The sequence below is a fragment of the Melitaea cinxia genome, chromosome 1 (assembly GCF_905220565.1).
Source record: "Melitaea cinxia chromosome 1, ilMelCinx1.1, whole genome shotgun sequence".
NCBI classification, from domain to species: Eukaryota; Metazoa; Arthropoda; class Insecta; order Lepidoptera; family Nymphalidae; genus Melitaea; species Melitaea cinxia.
The window spans coordinates 5,415,589-5,422,072 of record NC_059394.1 but is presented as its reverse complement, the minus strand read 5'-3'; the positions used below and the strand labels follow the sequence as shown (position 1 = coordinate 5,422,072).

The 6,484-nt window shown below is 29.0% G+C and overlaps 2 non-coding genes across 2 annotated transcripts; one reads left to right on the top strand and one right to left on the bottom strand.

Moving 5' to 3' along the window:
• Positions 1–479: 479 nt before the first annotated feature.
• Trnas-aga lies at positions 480–561 on the bottom strand. Its single transcript has one exon. It is a non-coding gene; the product is annotated as a tRNA-Ser (tRNA).
• Positions 562–3,343: 2,782 nt separating this feature from the next.
• Trnat-agu lies at positions 3,344–3,417 on the top strand. Its single transcript has one exon. It is a non-coding gene; the product is annotated as a tRNA-Thr (tRNA).
• The last annotated feature ends 3,067 nt before the right edge of the window (positions 3,418–6,484 follow it).

Genomic DNA, 6,484 nt, shown 5'->3' with positions numbered 1-6,484 from the left:
AGCAATCTATTTAACCTTCATCAATAACTTTAATAAAAAATAAAACAATACCTCAAATCGGTTTAGTAGATCATTAGATAATCGCATCCAAAATAACATAAAAAAATTCCATTTTATTGCTATATTGGCATATATTTAAGACACTTTATATAATTAATGGAATCCTACAAAACATTTTAATTAAACATAATATAATAGCATCGTCTTTATTAATGTTATAAAATTTAAGTACCGATAAATATTGTAAGTTTTCTCTCGTTTCTAAGTACTCTATGAAACGATTTTTATGGGAATACATCAAATGATGGGGCATTGAAACGGCGTACTCAAATATTGGTCATACGAGCAATAAAACTCTCCTTTTATCTACGAGTGGGTTACGACTACCATAAAACGATATTTGAGAATATAAATGTCTCGATAATAGTGATATATGTGATAAATTGGACATAAAATTAAATTGAAATTAAAAGAAAGTTCGCAGTCGGTAGGATTCGAACCTACGCTCCCAGAGGGAATCTGATTTCTAGTCAGACGCCTTAACCGCTCGGCCACGACTGCTGCAAATAATGCTTTGAAATTGCGATTCTTAAAACTAAGGATTACTAATAAAAATTATACATTAAAATACATGTGTTAAATAGATTATAGGAAACGTTCCTTAGAAATATGTTTTTTGTAGTGAATATATTTAGAAGTGGTAAACCGACCTTGCGTTGTGTTGTTTTTAATTACTTTTATTTTAATTTTATTGTTTACATTATTAATATTCATTGTGTAAGCTATATAGAATAAGTCTTAGAATTTTATAATAGTACTAGCGACCCGCCCCGGCTCCGTGCGGATGCAATGGTGATACTAAATGTAAAATATGAAATAAATATTTGCAATGTACTTAATCGAAAAAATGTGTTAATTTACGACATCACAGTAGAAACCTCTAAAGTTATCAGTGATCTCTACTATATTATACTACATCTTTCCTCTTGAAACACTCTATCTATTTAAAAAAACCGCATCAAAATCGGTTATGTTGTTTTAAAGATCTAAGCATAGATAGGGACAGAAAGACAGCGGGAAGCAACTTTGTTTTATACTATGTAATAATGTTGTACATGAGAAAATTCTAATGACCTAGTTCGCTTATATTTGTAGAAAAAGTGCACGTAGGCTTAACTGACAGTTTTAATGAACTCATTAAAGGAGCTATTGCCGTAATCGACATTCTTACTTTTATTGAACCCGTTGGAATTAGTAGTGATGATGGCAAAAACTTGATACATTCACACCAGCGCAGCGCCTGGGAACGGGGACTAGTAATTTTGTGGAACGCAATTTCCTTCGACATATTGATATATTCTTATGTGTAAATAGGACTCAGGGATAAGGGCTCAAAGGCAGCAGCATACTTGTGTTGCTTCTCAAGCAAAAAACCAACTTAAAATATCAACAATTATAATTACAATACGCATTATTATGATTTTAGGATAGCTCAAAAACTTCTTCTCATCACGATTCAGCCATGTAGGAGAAGGATTAGGATTAGGATTGTAGGGAGTTACACTTAATCTCTTTTTTTAACTTGTAGTTAAATTCCACTAAAATTTAAATTAACACTACAAGTAACGCAACGCAAAAATCGAATCATAAAAATCGGTACACCAGTATAAATTATAAGGCACTATAATCATACATAAAATAATATAAATACACATGAATTGAGAACCTGCTCCTTCTTTTAATGTCGGCTAAAAGTGAGCTTTGAAGTTTTGTAAATCGCATACGCTTGTGTGTCAACATATTACTCACACAATGAGATGTAAAACAAAACTTGTTTTTAATCACCTTATTGACAAATATAATATTTAACAACTTAACATTTGTTGAGACAGTTAAATGTTTAACGACAGAGGAATGTTCTTTGTTTCGTAAAACAGCAAAAACAATTAATGTGTAGATTAAAACAATAAATATCGAAGAATTTTAGCCCGTTTACTTAGCACGTCCAGTGAATATTAATCAAGACGATAAGATAAGCAGACGTAATAATGTAGTCTTTACTAAATACCTATTTTATTACTTTATTACATATTTAAGGTAATTGTGGTCAATGCATATACTTGCTGGTTTTTTGTCTTTTTCCGTTATCTATTTTTGTTTTCCCGCCCCGGCTTCGCACGGTTGCAAAAACTATCAGTATTCCTCTATAAAGTATCTCCTACTCTCCTCTTTTAGTATATTATGCATGTATTATACATATAAACCTTCGTCTGGAATCACTCTATTTACTTAAGAAAACCGCTTTAAAATCCGTTGCGTAGTTTTAAAGATCTAAACATACAGACAGCGGGAAGCGACTTTGTTTTAGTGATGACCAATTAAAATAGTTACTTCCTATCATTAACATATTATGTATGTATAAGTATATACGCTTCAGCCTGTAATATCCCACTGCTGGGCATAAGCCTCTTTCCCCATGTAGGAGAATAATCAGAGCTTAATACACCACGCTGCTCCTATACGGGTTGGCGGTAAGTACTTAACATAACAATACACTTTATTGTACACCAAAACAGAAATAATACATATTATGGACTTAAACAGAGTATCATCAGGCACAAAGGGCGGCCTTATCGCTAAAAAGCGATCTCTTCCAGGCAACCTAGGGGCAGAGGAGATGGTATTGTGTCAGTGTAGGTGTACAAATTGAGACATAAACGTTTGAATATATTTACTTATTTACATACATATATACATAAACACATACATAAATACATACATACTTACTTATAGTCATTTAAATATTTTAATCTTGCTGTTGCAATATTTTTTCGTACAAACTGATAAAATCGCTCATGTATGCTTACTTGAGTGAAAGTACCATAAGCGCGGGTTCGATTCCCGCTCAGAGAATACTTTTGTAAATATTTAAATGTTTGTCAATAGTGGCCTAGTGGGTGAGACACTCGAAATTAAAGAATGTACATCTCAATAACATAGTTCGTTCCTAGTATTTTATGAGTCTTTACTGTATATCCGTTTTATTTAGGACACTGTTCCTTAACTTCTATTCATTCATTCATTGTAAGCCGTAAAATTACGAATGGGCTAAGATTGATCAACAAAGGACTTGCTTTGAATTGAATTTTTATTATATTCTTAAAATTTCCAAGAAAACAATTTAAAATCATAAATGACAGTTCAGTGATTGACAAGTTTAAATAGATGTGTGTGACATATATGTTACAACAATCACATTGTTGTCAACATCTATACTTGTCTACAAAATAATTATATTTTTGTAAATAATCATGTGTTTGTTAATTTCAACTTCACGATCATCGGCGCCGTGGCTTAGTTGGTTAAAGCGCCTGTCTAGTAAACAGGAGATCACGAGTTCGAATCTCGTCGGGGCCTTGTGTGATAACATTTTTATTTTCTTTTTTCTTATATAAATAAATACATTTTTTTATTCTAATCGGCAATTATTTCTATTAAAAACATTAAAGAAACGAAATTACATTTTTATATATTGTTCCGTAATTTTGTATCATAAAATATATTTATGTCGTTGTATATTATTAATTATTTTATAATATTAGTTTTAAGAAAATATAATATTTTATTGAAAATATATTTTACAATAAAAATATATACAAATATACACGTGAAACTATGTCTTTATAAAAATCTCGTGTCAAAGTGTTTTATGACTCCTCCGAAACAGCTTGACCGATGTTTATGTACCTAATTCGTTGCGCATATTTGATAGATCTGAGAATAGGTAGTAAGTTACTTTTTATACCCTAGGTGATAATGGTATCCCTATACAGGCTATACATATGGCAAGACAACATTTGCCGGGTCAGCTAGTCATCAAATAAAAAGCGGGATTCCAAAATTCGCAATACATGTTCACGTAATAAAATTATAACAATATATCATGTTTTAAAAATATATGGAAATAAAAAGTGTAAATTAAAATACGTTTGTCATTCATTTAAGAAATTACGCGGTTTTTTTTTCATAATCGAATTATAATTTAACTAGCTGACCCGGGGAACTTAGTAGCTACCACTATGTTTTTTTTTCCTTTAGGCATCAAAATTTATATTGTATATAAATTTTTATATAAGTATATAAATTTCGTCCCGACAATAACGAACAAAAAGAAAGCATTGTCTAATTTGGTGCAGTCGTTCGTTTTGGACGTACATATTACATACTTTCCTTCGATTAATTTTTAATTATATAAATATGTGATACATGTGTCAAATAATAGTAAAAAATTAACTCTTGCAGCGTTTGTATAGACACATTTTTTAGTTATTGTAGTTTAGTTTGCTATTCTGGATTATTCTATAACACTTTCATTATAATGCTTAACTTTATATATTTTGAGTCCACGATAAGACTGAGTGGAATTTACATAATCTGTAAACACGTCTTGGACTCTTATTTTCATAATAAGATCAGTGATAAACTTTGAAATTTTATGAACTTCGGCAAATCGATCGTTTGAAGAAAGACGACTACAGACGTTTACTACTGGGTTTTGCTTGATGGATAGTAAAAATGAAATATAATTCGAATACTAAAATTAAGTAAATACGTATTTATAAATTATACACAAATATTTATAAAATAACCACAAAATACGTTTCACATTTATTTGTCTATATTTTGTAAAAAAAACTTTATTAATAATTATAATATCTCAACAGTTACGATTTTGTGTCAAAAAAAATAGAGGAATGTTTCAAAAGTAGTAACTATGTATGACAAACAATCTTGAATCACATGTGATTTAGTAACAGCCATTAAGGTGTTTGTTTTACCATAAATCTACGGCTTTCATCATATGATCATTACCATATTTCTACGGGATTAATGTGGTGGACCACTTTCAGAAAAAGAGAATTACGCAACTTGACCCAGATTTATTTTAATAATATTTATGTTTATATAATTTTTTAAGTTAAACATTCATAAACATTCTATAACATTATTAAACCTTTTTATATTATCTAAGTAGAGATTAATGTCGTCTATAAAGATTTATGAATAGATGAGATTTTCCACAGAACTCGTGATTTGGAGAATTTTACATTATATTAATTAAATACAAATTTATTGCCGAAATTATTCATAATCTTTGTAAATAAGTAATTACAAAGAGTTACAAATACTACTATTTTTATACTAATATTAAGTTAAACTACTATTATTAAGTTGCAATTGTTTAGATTCTATGTATGTACTTATAACTCATCAAACGCTTCAAAAGTTCGATATAAAAATTAATTTGTTTTAATATATAACCCACGACCGATGGTTTTCTTAGTTAATAAATTGTTTGCGAGTATTTTCTATCATTCCTCTTTTTTGTATCCTTTTGAATTAAAATACCTCTTTATAGTAAAAAAACAGAATTAGATTCTTAAGTGTTTCTCACAGATATTCACTTTAGTCCCGATAATAAACCAATCTTAAACATTACTCAACACACTTCTTCCTTTTTATACGAATTCCTATACAACGAATGTAGTTTATGTGACTCCCTTCATTTAGCAATAGTAGGTACGTGCCAAATCTCTAAATATTTTTAGCTTTGTTTTATTATGAATATTACAGTGATTGCTTGCTTTTAATTGATTAAATTTGTTATATAATATACTAGTCGACCCGTGACTACTTCGTTAGGCGTTAACTATTATTTTTGTGATGCGAATATATAGTAGTTTTCATCTTACGACTATAATATACTATTATTTTTCACTGATTTTTTTTTTGTCCAATAACAATAAAATATAGCCTATATCACTCCTGAATAGTGTAGCTTTCTGTTAGTGAAAGAATTTTCATGATCGGATCAGTATTTGCGAAGATTACCTCCTTACAAACAAAGTAAGAAACTACCTCTTTATAATATTAGTATATACCATATACGACATATGCATAATTTTATGTATGGTATGTTTCGTATAATTTATGTTAAGGTTATATTATGTATATTAATGGTATTTTTGATATTTTTTTATTTAAAGGTTAAATTTTTTATCGCTTTTTAGTGTCATCAAGCTTTTTATTTTTATCATAATATATTAATGCGTACCTAGTACCTTACCAGTGTTGTTCAGCATTATTATTAATTGTTAATATTGTAGAGACGTAGAGCTACTGGCGATAAGGCGGCCGATACTATATATACTAATTATTAGTATTTTTTCTGTTAACCTTTTTATTTTTTGTTAACCTTTAGCATACAACAAAGTATATTTCACTCATTCATTCATTCGTCATTTAAAGATAAATATTTTTTTATCTCTCTTTTTTTCTGTGTTGTCTTAAGTTAATAAAAAAATAAAACCACATAATATTTTCACTCATATATTGACATCATTTGTATAATAGATATTTACAAATTTACAAATTTCTATATATGTAAGATCATCAAATATTTTACAAAATACACAAATGAAAT